The following is an 18,509-nucleotide window of genomic DNA, read 5'->3' on the forward strand; positions in this document are numbered from 1 at the left end:
TGCTAAGAAAACTTACTTGTGCTAAGCAAATTCTATATTATCAGTTTGTAAACAAGTTCTACAAGAAGCAGTATACCAAATAATTTAATCAGCTAAGGCAGTCTGTTCTCTAGCAGTGGAAAGAATTCTGCTACTTGTTTGTGTGTTTCAACTGGTATTTAAATTCTCCTATTTTCTTAAGACTTCATCCATTAAATTGCACATGTTTAACAGCAAAGGAAGTACATATTCTCTCATGTAATGTGCAAAAATACAACTAGTGTATGATGCTGCTGAAGGCCTGGATGGTATACTCAGATAAAAAACATACAGTTCAGGGAGTTTTTGCTTTTTCTATTCCAAAGCATTATTAAAAAAAAAAAAAAAAAAAAAAGACTGAAAAAAAGACTGAAAAAAAAAAGACTTAATCAGTCATGGTGGCTTTTTAAGTTCATGGCAAGGCTAAGATGTGCTTGCACTGGACTCAGTGTGCTCATCACTTAAAGTTTGTATACTTATCCAGCACATTTTTCCTCTGATTACCCCACATTTGCATGTGGAAAGATTGAGTTTTCTTCCTGTGAACAATTCCCAGATCCTGTAAAATATGAGCATGGACAAATCAGTTGGAGTCATCTGTGGGTAAGCTTTTGCTGAACTCCCGCGAATCTTCAGCAGTAAGTCTATGAGGAGTGAGTGACCTGCAGGTAGACAAGGACTTCCCCATGGGACTTGCATACAATCCCTTCAGTATCTTCCAACTAAAATTAAATGATCTGAGCTGCTCAGAAAAAAAGTTATAAATGATGTGATAGGATGCACTGGGTTGGCACTGTAGTCTGCTCCAGAGCTGCTGGCTGCTACAAGTCCAGCTTGACCTCCTGCTGAGCATGTGGGCCACCTCAGTCAGTCAGGAAACAGCTGGGGAACTGGCAGGAGGAGGGGACATGAGCAGTTAAAGGACTCCTGTTCTTGTTAGGAGTAGGTTTTTAGGAAGTTGTCCATCTGGTTGAGAAGCACTTGCTGGATTTCTTAAGAAGATTCATCTGGTTGTAGAAAGTGGAAATGTGGCAGGAGAGGGCACCTGGATTTCAATCAAGAGTTTCTCAAACTACAGCCCAGTGACCTTTCCCTGAGATCTACCCCGTGTTCCTGCAAGGTTGCTGGCAGTAGGAGTTTACGTGAAAAGAGATGAGTACAGATTGTTTATTGTTTGAGGATTCCCTTTCGCAAAACCTCTTGTCTGTCCTGGTTAAACTAGTTAAGGTCTCAGAAGCTAGAGGGAATAGACAGCTGGCTGTAAACCCTCAAAGGGAAAAGCAAATTGCACAGGTATGCCATCTAAGCAGACATGACAATCAGCCAAACAGACAAAATCAAAGACTCAGAGAGTCAGAAACTTTCACATTTCCTGGTATAGGGTCGGTCAAGAAGCTCAGACACCTGACAGAATTTACTCACACATGTAATAAGGTTGACAGAAAACAAGTGAGTCTTCACTGAATTTCTTCTAAAGAGCATTCCTATGGGAGAATAACATGATATGAGGGAATGGGGAATTCATACGTCACTGCCTGTTATCAGCAGGAGCTGTTCATACCAAGAATCACCCAAGTCATTAAATATGGGAAAGCTTTTCTGTCCCAAGGAAACTAAGGGCCCACAACACTCTCCTAACTTCAAACTAAAATTCTTCAATAATCTCACCTCTGACTGTAACAGGCACCCGCCATGTTTCTGCTATGGAAAAAAACTAATCACTGTTTCTTGGATCTTATTTGTGAATGAGTCTATATAAAACTAAAAATGAAATATTTGGGCATGTCCCTATAGAAGTGTAGATGTTTCTTAGTACTCTTTGTGTTTGGATAATCTAAACTTAAAAGTGAAATTTTAAAGAGTAGACTCTTGATTTCAAGTGCAGATGGTTACGATACTAAGATTTTATTTGACTATGACTGAACTTGTTACAAATGGAATTTGTCCTTAATGTGTGTCCCCTGAAATGTTTTAGATGGTTAACTGGTAAGACTTACATGACCACATTATTGTACAAATTTCAGGAAATAATATGGCATGATATTTTATGGGGAATAAATTGAGATTTTTTTTTCTTACAGCTGTGAAAATGACATGCTAGGTACTCTCCAGAAGTCTCTAGTGCAAGGGGTCATTATCTAAGAGGAAGATGAAATGACAGAGAAGAGGGAAGTAGAACAGTAAAAGCTAATTACTATTGAAACTAAATTCTTTACAAGAAAAGAAAAAAAAAAACAAAAAAACAAAAAACCCCAGAGATTCCAGTGGTGTGTTTCTGGAGTGGGACTGAAGACAGAATTAAAAGTGGAAATAGTCATGGCCTGTGGAGAAATCCATACAGGGGCTGTGAGAGAGCTATCAAACAAGGCATAGAAATTATCATGTGAGAAACTGGCAGTCACAGAAACAGGATTGACTACTTAGTGGAGTGCTGTGACATGAAAGACAATATATGTAGAGAAACATATTTACAGAATCTTGAAAATGACAAAAAAAAAAAACAAAACCAAATAATACTGTAATTTCAGGAAGGAGAGAGAAGGTGCCCAAAGCATAGGAAGGCACATTGGAAAGGTAAATAGCAAATAAAATCTACCATGCAGAGACTACATGCTCATTTGTTCTGTGCCATGAGACATTTCCATTTTGCAGTTCTGTCCCACCAGTAATACTAAGAATACTGACACAAATAATGCTGTATCAAAATTGCCCACAAATTCTCGCTTATTCTCAGAGGCAAATCACCTTCAGATAGGGTACTCAGATATGAGAAGAAATTAATGATATGGTGGGTGGACTCACAGAGGCCCTGGAATAAGAAAGGGGAAGGAAATTATAAAGAGAAACTGTTGTTCCTATTCTAGATGAATCATCTTTATCTTCCTCATCATTACAGGCAATTCTGTGCAGATCTTGCCTATGGTGGAAGGGTGTTCCAGTTAAACAACTAGGGATAAGGATCTTAATTTGTTCCGAAGGCTGGCGCTGTTAAGTGCACTCTTAGGTTTCTCCAGTCTGCTCTTTTCTTCTCCCGTTACTTGAAGTTCCTTTGTCCTTGTGATCCAGCCAAAACCAGGACAGCAGCCTATTTTTCCCATGGCTTTGTTCCTTCTCCTTTATACCAACAGTGCCGAAACTTGGATTGCTAAAGCAATGGAAGTGCAGAAAGCAAACAAAGGAAACAAAGTGTTGTAGTTCAGAATCACATGTCTTTTTGCATAACTGTGTAAAGAAACCTCAGAAGATTGGACAGACAAAATAGACAGAGTTAGCCATTCACTTCTCACTGATCAATGAACACATGTAGTGGTTACCTGAAGAAAAAAAAGTGCTTCCAGTTTCTGTAAGTGCATGTGACCATTCTCATGGCCGCAGCAGCTCTACAAAATAAAGCCATTCTTGCAGCCTCTATGCTTCTGTCAGCTTATGTTATCGTGATTGTATATGGCACTTTAAAAAAGAAAATAAACGGGATACACAAAAATTGATTGATTTCTCCGGGGTCTAAAGCTTATCAGTTCTGCATTTTTTTTTTTTTTTTAAAGAAAAAAAGAAAAAAGGAAAAAGAAAAAAGCCACAATCATGAATGCAAGTTGTGAAGAGAAATGCAAAGGTATAGAAGGTAAGCATGTGAGTCAATTCAAGAAGTTGTTCAGCAGATGACTGGTGCGGATGAAGGAGAAAAGATTTTCTGTGAGATAAATTGTTTTGTGCAGCCAGAAGGGGGAAGAAGAGCTCTCACAGTATTAATGTCTACAGGAGAGGAGATCAAGATGCAAGGCAAAAGCAAATTTGAAACAGAACAGAAGGTGAGGGCTTCAAGTACTTGAACATAGCAGAGCAAAGCTGGAAAGTTTTGAACAAATGTAACAAGTTAAAAGCCCAGAGAAACAATTTTGCAGTGATGAAGGACAATGTGGGTGTAGGAGAGGCTTGAACCAGCTTTGTTATTCAGACATTACTAGAATAAAGTCAGAAGTGTAGCAGTCTGCCTTCCTCCCATAGTTGAAGACAATAGCTCAAGATATGGAAAAGGGAGTTGGGTAAGACTGAGAGTTATGGGAGATCAGCAGAACAATAGAAGTGGAAGACATCAGTGGGTTGAGAAGCACTGACTGTAAAAGAAAAGAGGAAAACCTTTGGTGCTCCAGTGAGAGTGGGAGAGGTGAGGAGGACCTACTGAAGTATCTTTGCAGTGACTTCCCTGCATCTTGCCAAAGTGGACTTAGATCCACTTATTTCAAAAGTACTGCAGAAATGGATGCTGGGCTTAACTGATTGCATCTATGCCTAGACTCATGTTTTTACTTTTTTTGTCAGATAGATACAATTGTTTAGATATTGTTACACATGTCTGCAGAATTGAGTGATTCTTTTGGAACAAACAATTATGAAATTGTTAGCCAGGAGAAAGAGAGAGAATGACAAGATAAAAAAAAAAAAAAGACTAGTTCTAAATAATCGAACCCTAACAAGAGTCTTACGCTTGTGTTACAATATTTAGTAATGTTTTTTATGCACCTCATTACATCACTGTATTGCTTTCTGGACAATAAAGTATTTCCAAATCATTGATTTATTAACTATGGTTAGTAGAAAACAGGTATTTTAAGCTGTGTAAAGAACAATTGTGTACCACAATTGTTTTCAAGAATAAATGAGCTCAAGCTGCAGTCTCCTCAGGGCAGGAATTTTGTGTCTTATTGTGTGCTTGCCTAGAGAAGTCTTTGTAGGGTAGCATGTTCACTGGTGGTGCTTCTGAAATGCTTATAAATAACCACCTCTTTGTAGCTTAGTGAACCTTTTTAAGTCAAAGACTTCTTGATATTTGGTAGCTGACTTACCTTTTAAATATATACTACTCTGGGGAAGACTTTTTATTTTCTGTAGTGAATTCAGTGTTCAGGATTCACAGCTTTGAGGAATGCAACTATTTTGTCTCCCACAGAGTAGTGGATAGTGGGAAACAATAACTGCTAACCCTTCCTCCTTGTATTTTTACATGGTTGCATTTTATGGTAGTGCTCTGACCAGTTTTACTTGACAGCGAGTGAGTCTCTGGAGGTGCCTGCTGTATAATGTCTTCATAATTTAAAGATGCTTGTTCAAAGACTTGGCTAATCTACAAAGACCTGAAAGAAATGTGTTTATATCATTGGGGAGGATATTTTTTCTGTCAGTGCTTTCTCTTGATGTTTATGGTAGGTAGATGCTTTGGCCAGAATCATCTGGGGTCTGTCAACCACAGAAGCTCTGGGTCATCTAAAACAGGGACTGACCACTTCTGCATAATTCTCTGCCAGATTAGGAGATTATTATTACCAGCTTTTTGCTATCATCTGCTGAGTAAAGGTTACCGCTAAAAAGCTTGTGCCAGTGGAAAGGATCCCATGAGCTGTGAATTATCCACATCAAGAAAAGTCAGGTATGTCAACTTAAACAACCTGTCTGGATAAACCAATTTTGAAATTGACAAGAGAGTGCTTTGGTAATGCCTTTTCCAACACTGGTTCTGGCTGCCAGAGGACGGCAACAACCAGTCATCTACCAGAACACCCATTTGCCAGCTAACCATTTGTATTAAGCCCTCAAATATTTACGCTTTTTCTTTTCCTGAGGCATCTGTGAGTCAGGTATACCAAAGAAAAGCTTTCCATATATGCATTATCCCTATATGGTGTGTATTTTCTGCAGTCTTTGTGACAGCTAATTCATATTTTATTGCATTTGCCATATTCAGCTAAGCTGAGAATGAAACCTGAGGTAAAATGCTCAAGTGGTTGGATTTGGTTGGCAACACAATGCTTTCATAAATTAAATGCAGGCTAAGAATTTGTGCCCTTGAAATCTTAGAATGATGGAAAGATTGATGTAGGAGCTGAAGTCCACGTGGAGCCAAACATATTTTTATCAAGCTGTGACTTACCAAAAGACCATTGCAGTCAAGACTGGGTTTCCTGAGAGTCCAGACACAGCAAGAAATAGCAGAAGCAATAGTTTCAGCATGTACCCAAACCAGCCATTGAGTTTGACCTTGGAGCCCTTCTATTACCATTGCTTTTCTTGTCAATGTTAATAAGCAGATGCATTACCCGATAACCTTGCTAAATAGGCTGTCATCAGAAGGAGCTGGTATTGAAAGTATGAGTAAAGATGAGGAAGATAAAGATGATTCATCTAGAAGAGGAAGGGCAATGTGGCCAGTGACTGTCATCACTGCACTTCCACTGTACAGCATATTGCCCTCAGCAAAGCATGGCCTTTTGTTACCAATATTAGCCTGTTTCATTCTGCTTTGGTCTGTAGTGTTTCGGGGTTTTTTGTGTGTGCATGTTTTTGTTGTTGTTGTTTTTTTTTGTTGTTGTTGTTGTTGTTTTGTTTTGTTTTTTGTTTTCTTTTTACCTTTTCGTAATTACTTTAAAATATTTCTTAAAACAGTGGGGGGAAAAACATCCCATGATCATAACTGTCCCAAGTAACTGTCCCAAGTTACTTCAGTACCACACAAAGACATTACTTCATGGAAGAGAAAGAAAGAATGGTTGTTATATCTCCTTTTGGTCCACACAAACTTTCAGAAGTTTGTCTCTCATAAGCCAACGAGCATTATGGAGCTTTTTCTTGGAAGAACTTCTTTATTTGATAGTTTCTTGGGGAAACAAAAGTAAGCGTAAGACATAAGCCCAGTGAAGGTAATAGACAACACACACTTCATAAGATTTCAGCAGACTATTCTGGTGCGAGCAAGAGTGAATGATAACACAAACCTGTAGACAAACCCTGTCCCAATGTGTCCCACTACCTCCATGCTGTCTTTGGAAGGGAGATGTCCTTCACACGAGCCTGAGTATTTCCACACCCATGAGAAAAGCACAGAAAGAGTATAGAGTACCACCTGCACGAGAAGCCTCTGTTCTTCCTTCTCTTGCAATTTTGCTTGTGATTTCTGACCTCCTGAAGCAGATTTGAACCAAGAAAAATGGTGTTTCTCCTTGGTGCCATAAGCATAGGCAAATAGTGTGCCAGACTAGCATGATGGACACAAAGGATATTATATTGGTACACTTCAATCATTGTAATTGTATATATACCAATGTACTCATTTTATTGTTTGTTTTATGATCCTTGGATGGAAGATAATAAAGAAATATGGAAAAAGTGTAGGTATTCTCAATCTATTAATGAGGACTATTGATGCCAGATAAACTTTAATATCCTGCACTCTGTCTCCATAACTTGCTTTTCCCTTTCCAAAGAAAAAAATGAAGCCTAAAAAGTTGCACCCACAGTAATATATGTTCAGAAGGTACAAAATGGGACCTGTTCTGCCAGAAGTCCTGTAGTACATTCATTTTACCCTGTCCTCTTTGCTATTTCAGTCTGCCCCATAATATACTGAAAGAATTATTAACATAGCTGAGTAGTGCTGTTGTTTCTTACTTTTCCCCCCTTCCGTGACTTAATGCCTCATTCTGAAATAGCTTCGAAATCCTGCCAATAATTCTTCTGTTCCGTGATTAATAATTCTATTTTGGCAGGCATACAGTGTAATGCAGCATTTCATTTAGACTAGATTTATTCAGACTTGATTGTGAGATCATTGCACATCACAAACACAGTGTATAGCTCCTTGAGAAATTTTTCTTCATCATTTTGCTGCATGCTGAGAGAGACACACAAACCTGTATCCACATTTTTAGTAACTGGTATTACTAAGTGATTCCAGCCGTTATAACCAGAAATCAATCTGAGGTTCAGAGAAAGTCCTGAGGAGGTCTACCAATGGAAGTTGCCTCAGACTGCCATGTAAGAGTCACACCACATTGGCAAATGGTGGAACCTCCGAACACAGTGTGAACTAATGATTTGCTGAGTAAGACCTCCTAGGTTCAAAGTAAAAGATTCTTACTTTACTTCCTGTCCGCCTGTGCTCTATCCACCATAGCAACGTGGCTTTGGACATCAGTTAGCATCTCTGTAGCTGTTTAGCACATTTTGAAGGCGCTAACAGAGCTCAGTGTCATATTAATTTTCACCTTGACTATTGCATAGAAATTACAGGGATGAGGATGCAGGGATGAGGTGCTCAAGCAGTTTGTATCTCTGCCTCATCTCTTAATGGCAGTAACAGGGTTCAGAAAATTGTATTCCTACAAGTGGATGGAAATCCCTCTTTTCTGAGCAAGGCTTGTGTATAAGTACAAAATTTTATTTAAGGATATGACACAAAAAAGTTTTTTTTGACTAATAGGAAGAATACTTTCCTCAGGAGGCTGAAACGAGTGAGTGAGCAGAAAGCAGAACTCTAATCCTATTTACCAGTGGAAGATATTTAGTAATTTGAAGCTTCAAAGTAGGATAGCTTAATGATTTCCATATTTTCTTTCTTTTATTGAAAGGGAAGGAGGACGACAGCGTAAGGTGAAACTCTAAAAATCCTTTTTTTCCAGGCTCAGGAATGCCAATCACTGTTCTCATTGTCAGCTCTTCCCACACACCTGATGAGGCACAACTGGAAAGTCTGAAGAATGTGAAAAATAATTTTTTTATAAGGAGGGTGGCGAAACACTGGCCCAGGTTGCCCAGAGAGGTGGTAGATGCCCCATCCCTGGAGACATTCAAGGCCAAGCTGGATGGGGCTCTGAGCAACCTGATCTAGTTGAAGATGTCCCTGCTCATTGCAGGGGGATATTAAACTAGATGACCTTTAAAGGTCCCTTCCAACCCGAACTATTTTATGATTCTATGATTCTGTGATTCTATTGTAAGGTGGATTCAGATCTATACTGGTCTTTAGGACATATCTGTGTGTCACTCATGCCTGTGCCTGAGCACCACATGCCATGTCACTGTACTTTTCAATTTATATCCTTCCCGTGACAACAACATCTCAAAAACGTGGTAAAGCTCTCAGTTTTCCCTCAACAATCAATTTTTTTTTTTTTTTTTTTTTTTATCTGGTGTGTGGGCAGGAGTTTTTTATACGTAACACTGAATTATAAAATCTGAGCACTCAGTCTTCTGCCTAATTAAGCACTTTACCTCAGGTTAACATTGAGCTCAACCTTTGTAATTTGCAGCATGAGAAGATGTATTTTGCTAACAAAAACTTAATAAGTAATAAAACACTGCAAATGGCTCATTATTCTAATGCTGTTCATCCAAACTGCAGTGCTGGTTTTCTTGTTGATATGAAGGATCCTCACATTAACTTGATTGAAAAAAACAGAACTACATGGATGTAAAGCTCGTGTAGTGGAAAGAGGAATCAGTCCCCACTCTTTAAGGAGCTTCACAACTGCTTTTGTGAGGACCCTTGGCTTGTTGCTTTTTCAGTCATACATAAATACTAATGCTCTGGCTGTTAGGCCATACATTTAAAGACAGAGTAACATAATGGAAAGCAGACACCTGCCCCCCCTGTCATGTTTACTTAATATGCAGACTAATTGGGAGCATCACCTGATATCAGCTCTGGGGAGAGATATTTCCCTTGCTTGAAAATAGGTCAGGAGGAAACCTGACATTTCTTTGACTACCTGATTGCTGTGTTTGGCAGGCTGGGCAAGCTTGCTCAAAATATCTTCTGGGAATGAGAAACAAAAAAGTGTGAAAGGGCTTGGAAGTCCTTATTCTGCATAATTTATCAGTTTCAGCTTTCTGCTCTTTTTTTTTTTTTTTTTTTTTTTTTTTTCCTCCTGGAGAACAAATGACTCTCACCCTTTGAGCCTTCACGGACAAAGTGATGTAAGCGTCTGATTAATTTCTTGGGTAATCCAGAGCAGAGAGAGGAAGTGGCTGGTTGGAGAGGACTGTTTCTTACTGTCTGGGGAGATACTGTGAGGTGTGGATATGATGAAGGCTTTGGGGGTGACTCAACAGATGATCATGGGTTGAAAAAGTTGTTCAAAAGCAGCTGGTGCTTCTCTTTCTATTTTTGTTTACTTCATCCACCTACACCAGCTCAACATATTACACCCTGTAATGACATGAATGAGTAATTTCTTTCATTGCTCAATATTTGTTTTGAAATTCTGATGCAAATTTGAACACCAGACCACTCCTTCTTCCATGATGACTTAGTTTTAAAAAAAGGATGCAGAATTTTTTAACACTTGGTTTAAGGAGTTACAATAGGTAACAGCCCAGATCAACAGGAACATGCTTCTATGTGAGAGTAGCGTTCATCCCTGGGATGGCTCGAGGATTTTTTGTGTGTTGTGCAGCATACACTGGAGTGATGCTCTGCCTGGGGTCTCAAAAAGAATGAGTTTTGTGGCCTCCAGACACACAGAACTACAGCATCCGTGTATACAAACAAGCAGGGAATTTGTTTTTGCACACACAAACATTTCTATTTGTGTAGTTGTAACAAGTGGCTTCTTAAAAGAGTAAGCATCAGCAAATGATTTTAGATGACTTGCAAATTTTCAAACCCCAAGTCCTCAGGGCTACGCACCTACCTCCTACATAGCAGGAAAAGGTACAGAGTTCAACCAATGGTGTGCAAAGGCCATAATAAAAATGGAGCTGCACCCACCAAAAGATGATTTTAAAGTCTACAGTTTAGTGCCAGCCATTTTTCCTCTGTCTTCTGAGCTTTCTCTGAGTCCTCCATCTCGGATTACTTCCTCCCTCTCTCTTTCTCCTTGCTGCTTGCACTACAGGAAGGTGATATAAGATGACAGATGTGAAAATGACAGGATGCTAGCCACTGACTTGTCCAGCTGAGGACAACCCTTGCAGCTGCTTGGCATCTGTGACATGCTGCCCTGTGTGGATCTGAGGAATGGGGAACATGGGCAGCTGCTGCCACTGTCTTTTCACTACCATGCAGCAAGTCCTGGCAGCCCGAGAGAAGGGGATTAGAGGAAAGACAGGTGTCTGTGACACTTAATAACACAACACGTTTTTTTGTGCTGTATAGCTTGCTGGGCCTACTTTTTCCTGCTGAAGGGTAGCTGTCCATCACAGCTGAGAACTGTGTGGTTTCCTGTGACTGTCCCTGGAGGGGATGGAGGCTCATGCATAACACAGTTTCTGCCCCATTGGTGAAACCTGGCAGATTCTACAGGGAAAAAGTAGTCACTGGTGTGGCCTCACCAGCGTTTGTCTTGCAACCTCAATCAGCAGCTGTAGTTTCCTTTAGGAAGGCAAACCAGTCTAGTACATGCTGCAGCATCATGAATCATGGGCTTTGTTGCTCCAAGCTACATTTATCATGGATGGGTGAATGTATTTAAAGGGTATAGAGACCCTGTTTGAAACTACACTGTTCTGTTTTATGTTTGCAGAACTGTGTCTTGAAAGTTTTCATGATCTGCAAATAGAGACTGAGTAAATTTTCTGGAATATGGCCCTGGACTGAAGAATTCAGCTGTCCCATCAGGGCTGCCTAAAGCAAGTGATTGCAGATGTTCACTGAGTGCACCAAGCAATTCCAGTGTCTCTGACCTCTTTTCCTGAGTGGATCTGTGACTGTCACACAAAAATGCTGATCAGATGAACACAAGAGTGACAAAGGCTTGCTAGACTTGGAGTACAAACAGGCCTATCAGAGCTCTGTGATGGAGGAATCACTTATTGCAATATAAGGAAAGGAGAAAGGAACTGAAGGAGAGGGTGGGAGGGGGATAAAGGGAAGTGAAGGTAAAGATTTCGCCATGTAGTAGAGAGTAGCTGAAAAAAGGAGAAAGTCAAGACCAAAAGGAGATACAGGGTGAAGCCTTGTTTCAGTAACAGTACTTTTGTAAGTACATTAATTTCCATGCATAGGATGAAGGCCATTATACCATACTCAGGCGTGCTGGGATATGGCCCTGCGGGACTGGGAGATGCTCAGCCCCATTCCCATACACTGAGTCTTACCTAGAGGACACCTGTCCAGCTTCCTGGAGTCAACCAGACTTCACAAAATGCTCAGCTAATGCTAAGCCTCTGTACCTGCACTGCTGAGTATCAGCCAGGGAGACCAACCAAGGTAGGGAGAGAGGGATGGGAGTGGGATGGTGGGTTGGAGAGAAACTTTGTGGAACTACAAACAGAGGCCCCAGCTGCAGGAGCTTTTCCAGTGTGCATGCTCTGGCTCAGGGCATTAGAAATGAGCTTTGAACAATCACATTGCCAGGATACATGAATGTTGCATTAGTCATTTTTTTTGGCATGTAAAAAGCCAAACTCCACATCACCACTTGTAGAAGAAAAAAAAATTGTTCACTAGGCTCAGGAAATGCTGGGTTTTTTTTCTTAATTTTTTAACAATCAGTGAAAGAAGAGAGAGTTGGAGAGAGAGGCTAGAGAGTTAGAGAGAGAGGCTGGAGAGTTGGGCGGGGAATAACCTAATGAAATTTAACAAGGGAAAGTGTAGAGTCCTGCATCTGGGCAGGAACAACCCCAGGTTCCAGTATAGGTTGGGAAGTTACATATTAGAGAGCAGTGTAGGGGAAAGGGACCTGGGGGTCCTGGTGGACAACAGGATGACCATGAGCCAGCACTGTGCCCTTGTGGCCAGGAAGGCCAATGGCATCCTGGGGTGTGTTAGAAGGGGGGTGGCTAGTAGATCGAGAGAGATCCTCCTTCCCCTCTACTCCGCCCTGGTGAGACCACATCTGGAATATTGTGTCCATTTCTGGGCCCCTCAGTTCAAGAAGGACAGGGAACTGCTGGAGAGGGCCCAGTGTAGGGCAACGAAGATGATTAAGGGAGTGGAGCATCTCCCTTATGAAGAAAGGCTGAGGGAGCTGGGTCTCTTTAATTTGGAGAAGAGGAGACTAAGGGGGGACCTCATTAATGTTTATAAATATATAAAGGGTGAGTGCCATGAGGGTGGAGCCAGGCTCTTCTCGGTGGCAAACAATGATAGGACAAGGGGTAATGGGATCAAGCTGGAACACAAGAGGTTCCGCTTAAATTTGAGGAAAAACTTCTTCTCAGTGAAGGTGACAGAGCACTGGAACAGGCTGCCCAGGGAGGTTGTGGAGTCTACTTCCCTGGAGACATTCAAAACCCGCCTGGACATGTTCCTGTGCGACTTCACCTAGGTGTTCCTGCTCCAGCAGGGGGATTGGACTAGATGATCTTTTGAGGTCCCTTCCAATCCCAAACATACTGTGATACTGTGATACTGTGAAAGAAAAAAAGGCAGCAAGAATTAATAAATAAACAAAAGAATAAACAAAAACCAGACTTAATTCTCATTGTCAGTGCGCAGCTTTCGCTCTGGAAATCATGCTTGCATCCATACAGAGATCTCAAGGGTCCAAATTGCCTCTGCTCCACTTTTCGGTAGACATCTCTGACTGTAACTCATGGTGACTTTTCCTAGTGTGTCCCCACAGGATCTTGCTGTTACTGCCTCAGGAGAAACTAGCAGTGGCTCCATTGTCACCCTACCATACCATACCACGCCATACAACGCCACACCACACCACACCACACCACACCACACCACACCACACCACACCACACCACACCACACCACACCACACCACACCACACCACACCACACCACACCACACCACACCACACCACACCACACCACACCACACCACACCACACCACACCACACCACACCACACCACACCACTATATGTCAATGGTATCAGTCCCCTCAAAGGTCTGGATTTAGAATATTTCTTCTACTGATATGAAATAATTTTGTTGATTCACTGCCCAGCACACAAAATTAGCTCAAATTGAACCTCCTAAAAATAAAGTGTTGGAAATTCTTTTTAATCTGTGGTGACAGCTATTATCTAGCTCTTAGCAGTTCTACATGCAAATTAAGTAAACCACTTAGAAAATAAAATACTTTCATAAAACTAATGTTTGCGAAGAGGCTAGAAAACCACTCTGCAATGCCTGTGTTGCCACTGAGCTCTGTGGCAACTCAAAAACAAACCATCAGCTGGCCCCTAGAGAGCACAGCACATGTCAGGACTTGGCAGAGGATGACTACATCGGAGGTATCAGTCTGTTGTGGCTTGTCCTCAGTGATCTAACAGATAATGAGTGCAGTGCATCAGGCAGAGTCATTTGTTTGTGGTCTCTTCCAGTATGAGTGTTGTGGGGAGCAAAATCCAGGCTGACTTCAACATGAGCAGAGGTGCTGGTTTATCAAGGTGGTGGGAGGGTGCCAAAGTAATGCACAGGCTGAGGGACAAACTCATGGAAGACAAGTCGTCTGAGTACTGGTTAATGCACAAGAACCATGTCAGGCTCAGGTGGTCTGTGAGCCAAAGAGGGTTAGAAGGCACTAGAGGGAAGAGTCAGAGATGCCTGTCCTGCATAGCTTGTGCTTATAGCCACTGTTACAGACAGGATGGACTTTTGGTCTGATACAGATAAGCTGTTCTTATTTATATATATGCAAAAGTACACAAACTATTTTGATATAACAAGCCATTAAAATAATGGTGTGTTACTTTGAAAAATGCCCCAGAAATATTTTTGAAGATGACAAAAATGACAGAGGATCTTGATTTTCCTGATGATTTTGAAAAACGGTGTTCTCTTTCTCACTCTTCTGAAGTGTTTCTAAAATGTTCAGATGTAGATGAGGAATAATAACATTGCTGGGGGGTCTGTCATAAATAGGGATTTGCCTTTGTCATGGGGAAACGTTTTAACTCAGAATTTTTGTGTAGGCTTTTAGCATAAGTCTTAAGTGTATAGTTGTACATTTTTTTAGGAACTCCATGAGCTAGAAAGAAATTACAATACAAAATGTAGGTGGAATGGTTTCCAGGGGTAGTCTCTGCATTTGCAACAAGTGTTTCCACTCACGTTTTAGTGCCCATGACTCACCGTGGAGGCTGATGTTAATTGTCAGTGACGGTGCTTTCATGGGAGTCTACTGATTTAGTGTGGCTCAGTGTTTGGGTGCTCAAATGAAGATGTAATCGGGAACTGCCTCGAACTGACTAATTCCTTCTAGCTTCAGTGGCTGTTAAGTGCTCAACTATGTAAACATCCTTTGTGAATCTCACTGCTTATTGTTCTGCACTTTAGTGATTATCTTCCTTTGTGCTTTTGTGTTGCCCCCTGGACAAACAAAGGTGTGTAGAAGACCTTATTCACCCTTACATATGCCTCTGCTATGGAAACTATCCTGAGAAGATGGCCATAACCTTTGCTCATCAAAGGTTGATATAGCTGAGATCTTTGGAAGCACATTGATATTCCAAGGTTTTGTTAGCTCAGCAGGCAATGAGTAAACTAGCTATGCCTGGCATAGTCTACAAGAGTGACACAACTCTCACATGAGAGATCAGTGTGGTTAAAACCAATAAGGCTTTTAGATCATGGGGTACTGTATAAACAGGAGCACACTTGAGCTTTTTATAGCTAGCACTGATCGGTGCAGTTCATTAATATAACTGACATAATGTCACAAGCTGGTAATTAGCCTGAAGCATGTTTTGCCATGGTTGTGCTCTTCATGTTGTTTCACAATAAATCAGCACAAATAATGAGAGAGTCATAATAGGAACTTCATATTTTTGGTTGTGACAAAACAAAACTCAAATGATGGATTTTCTGCTGTTTAAATAGTAAGAAACTGGGGACAAAGCACAAATGATAACTCTTGGGTAGAATTTTGTTCTGGTACTTCCTGCCAATCAGGAACATATTGCTTTTTCTTGAGTGTGTCCTCCATCAAAGCAACTGAGAACTGGTGTAATGTCATCACTGGCAATATTACACTATCTGTGTGCCCTGCTCTGGTTTCACTGACTTACTGACAGTAGTGCTTTAATTACACTGAGAGGCCCAGAATCCAGATGTATACCCTTGCAAATGGTGTATATGTTCTTTTTTAAGTGCTAGCATAAAACTAATAGAGAAAATAATCACCAATACTTATACTAAATCTGGCCAATTCAGAGCACACCAATTAGGTTTCTGCTTATGGACAACTATCTCTGATCTCTGCTTCAGAAAGAACGTAGGGACATGAGCCGATCATGTTAGTTCACTAGTATGTAAACTGGCAGTTGAATGAAATATCTGCCCACAGTATGTAAACAGTGTCATCCACAAAAAAGGGATTTTGCATGATTTTTTCTCTTCTGAATTATGTCATTGAGTCAATGAAATTTTACTTTAAAAATGAAATCCAATGCAAAAGTACCTTGTTAGTACAAAAGTAGCTTTTGTATTTGTCTGGCTCACTATAAAATTCTAGCTGTGAAAATAACCTGATATACTGATATTATTTTTTTATTATTTCTCTGTCCATGTCCGTTTTCCTGCCTGAGAAAATGCCGTGGGCTGTATACATAAAACACAGCACTATAAGCTTGCAAGATTTCCCTGGTACATTTTATGATTGAACAAGCTCCCTATGCAACTTCTTCAGATCTTTCAGTAATGAAATCTGTTCATATTTCTTCTTATCAAAAATAAATATTTTTGATTGAAAATACGTGATCTCTGTTGTATTTTTTTATAAATTAAATTATCAAGGCAAAAAAAAGAGTGAAAACAAAAGAGTAAAAGAGAGATCACTCTCTTACAAGATAATAGGCTAAAAATAGGTGGGAGAGAAATTTATATTAGGTTCATCATTAGTTCTGAGTAAAATGTTAAGATAAGGAAAAAATAATTCCCACAAAAGATCTGAGATTTGCTCACTGCTGAGTTCAATAACTTTTACAAGTTTGATACACATTTTTCAATTGAGTTAAATACCTGAAACCAAAATAATGAAATGATTAATTGTAACAGTGCCCTACCATCTGTAGGAATACTCCCAAAAACCTCCATAGACTGATCTGGGCACTTTTCAGAGCATGTGATTTGGCTGATCCCTAGTCACTGACCTTAATGTGATCTGTTCTTCGTGATGGTTTGCCATTGGTTTCGCTGAGAATCTAACACATCATGCTTATGCCATTTGGTAAGTTGAATCAAGGTTAGTCACTTAGACACCTAATGGTTAATTGTTTTCCTGGATGAGACTGCTCACATGCTTCAATGTAAGCATGCGATTTGAAGTTCACCTGAGCCAGAGTCTTCACTAGTCATCTGGGTAACCTCTACTGCAGTCTGCTGTTTCTGGAAAACAGTGACTCTTTGTCACCGTGAAGATGGTTACACTTTCTGAAGGTTTCATTTCGTTTTCACAGTCTCACAAAAACAAAATAACACAAAAAACAAAGCAAAACCAACATCACCCTATGCTTCAATTAATTCCTAAGAAAACTCTATGGAATATAAATAGGAAATGCAGAAGCAAAAATAAAAGAAGAAATAAGGATTGCATTATTCTCTTACTCACCCTGCACCAGTGTAGCTTGTGTGCTACAACTTAATTTGTACAGATGCAGTTTTCTATTGCTAGGTCTCAAGGCAGTGGCATCCACTTGTAGCAGATGAGGAAGCAAGAGCACAGAAAGGTGAGGTGTTCTCCCTGAAATCACACAGCATTTCAGTATTAGATCCAGGTCACCCAAACACTTTCAGTCACTTCTCCATACAGCAGGCCAGAGTCCCTCCCAAATATATTCAGGGGTCTGCATAGACAAATAGGTAATCTTGCATTCTAGAAATTCTCCCTAGCACTTGCAGTTTTAAGAACATTTTTGTAAGCTTATTATGAGGGCTATTTGTTTGAAAGAGAGGCTATGTTCAGATGACTGAAGAGCAGTGATTTTAAGAATAAATACTGAATATTGTGAAACTTAAAAATAAGTTTCTAGTGTAGCAATGTTATTGTTGGCTACTATTTAAAAAGCAGGACTGGAGGAAAGGAGAGGAGTAAAATTAAAAAAAAAAATTGTGTCTATGCCAGAATTGAATCAAAGATATATATCTTCTGAGTTCCAGAATATATCATTACTGTTCACTTTTGTTTACATTTCTGATTTTGCCTGATCAGGATAAATAAATGCTTACATAGTAAAACTCAGACCACAGATTTTTCTGACCTGGCTTGAAGATTTTGAGATCTTACAAATGTATCTGTTCTTGTAACATTTAAATGTTGCTTTGCTAGTGCAAGAGGCTTGTTTAGCATGAAAAAAAGAAAAAAAAGCACCCCTTCATGACTTTTGTTGTTCACTGTTACTGAGAGTTGGAATGGTGAATGAAAGTGACTTAAAAGTTTACAGATATTATGTCAACTTATAATGTGAAGTATGTGACGTTTGAAATGCAACTGCTACCAGGAGCTATCTATAAGAAAATAACCCTTTTTTTCCACTTCAGGTGTACAAGTGAGTTCCACCATACTCAGAGATAGGTGTGACACATTAATTCTATAGGAAAAATGCGTATTTTCTGGTAATTGCACTTTTTCAGTGTTAAGGATCTTTAGATTTGTTTGTAATAGGGAACAAGCAGCCCCATTTACTGTGAAAATTAAATTATAACAAGGGAAATACTTTGGAACATCATAAAATATGACTGAACTTTGGGGTAGCTATAGAGGTTTTCATTTAGAGCCATCACTCTATGTGTACTCCAGTGACAGGAGAGCCTCTGCCTGC

The 18,509-nt window shown here is 40.0% G+C and overlaps 1 protein-coding gene across 1 annotated transcript in view; it reads left to right on the top strand.

Moving 5' to 3' along the window:
* TMC1 (transmembrane channel like 1) overlaps positions 1-18,509 on the top strand; it is a 136,962-nt gene that overhangs the window by 38,994 nt on the left and 79,459 nt on the right. The window contains exons 3-4 of the mRNA XM_065045991.1: positions 3,564-3,640; positions 5,224-5,443. The gene's annotated coding sequence lies outside the window, so the exon portion shown is untranslated. The remainder of the gene's footprint in view (positions 1-3,563; positions 3,641-5,223; positions 5,444-18,509) is intronic.

The sequence above is a fragment of the Columba livia genome, chromosome Z (genome assembly GCF_036013475.1).
Source record: "Columba livia isolate bColLiv1 breed racing homer chromosome Z, bColLiv1.pat.W.v2, whole genome shotgun sequence".
Lineage (NCBI taxonomy): Eukaryota > Metazoa > Chordata > Aves > Columbiformes > Columbidae > Columba > Columba livia.